Genomic DNA, 641 nt, shown 5'->3' with positions numbered 1-641 from the left:
GTAGAAAACTTGAACAGACCCATAACAAAAGAAGAAATTGATCAGGTCATCAAAAAACTCCCACCCAAAAGAAGTCCAGGCCCAGATGGCTTCACGGGTGAGTTCTACCAAGCCATCTGGGGGGTGGGGGTGGCTGGCAATACACAGGAAGGAGAAGGGGAAAAAGAAAAACAAGGTGGATGGGAGAACGGTTGTGCAGCTTCACAATGGCTAGGTGGGACAGAGGTAAATGATGTATGCACAACCTTGGAATAACAGGGATTGAGGCATGGCCTGAAAGGGGAAAAGAGGGGAATAATGTCTTTTTCTTGTAGAGGTGTTGTAGTTTCCTATATATTTTAGAAATGAGTCCCTTATCTGATGTGTTGTTGCAAAAGATTGTTTCCCATTCTGTGGGTTCCCTTTTTATTCTTTTGGTGAAGTCTTTGATGCATGTAAGTTTTTAATTTTTAGTATGTCCCATGCATCTATTTTGTCTATTTTTGTTTGTGTACTTTTCAAAATGTTTGGTAGTCTGTATATGCCCTGAATTAGAGCCCTCACATTTGTCCCTATTTTTTCATTGATGACCTTCATGATTTTGGGACTCACATTTAGATCTTTTTTTTAAAAATTTTTTTTTTTTTAATTTAAGGTTTTTA

Source organism: Chrysochloris asiatica, unplaced genomic scaffold (assembly GCF_000296735.1).
Source record: "Chrysochloris asiatica unplaced genomic scaffold, ChrAsi1.0 scaffold00007, whole genome shotgun sequence".
Classification (NCBI taxonomy): Eukaryota; Metazoa; Chordata; class Mammalia; order Afrosoricida; family Chrysochloridae; genus Chrysochloris; species Chrysochloris asiatica.
This window is presented reverse-complemented; position numbering follows the sequence as displayed.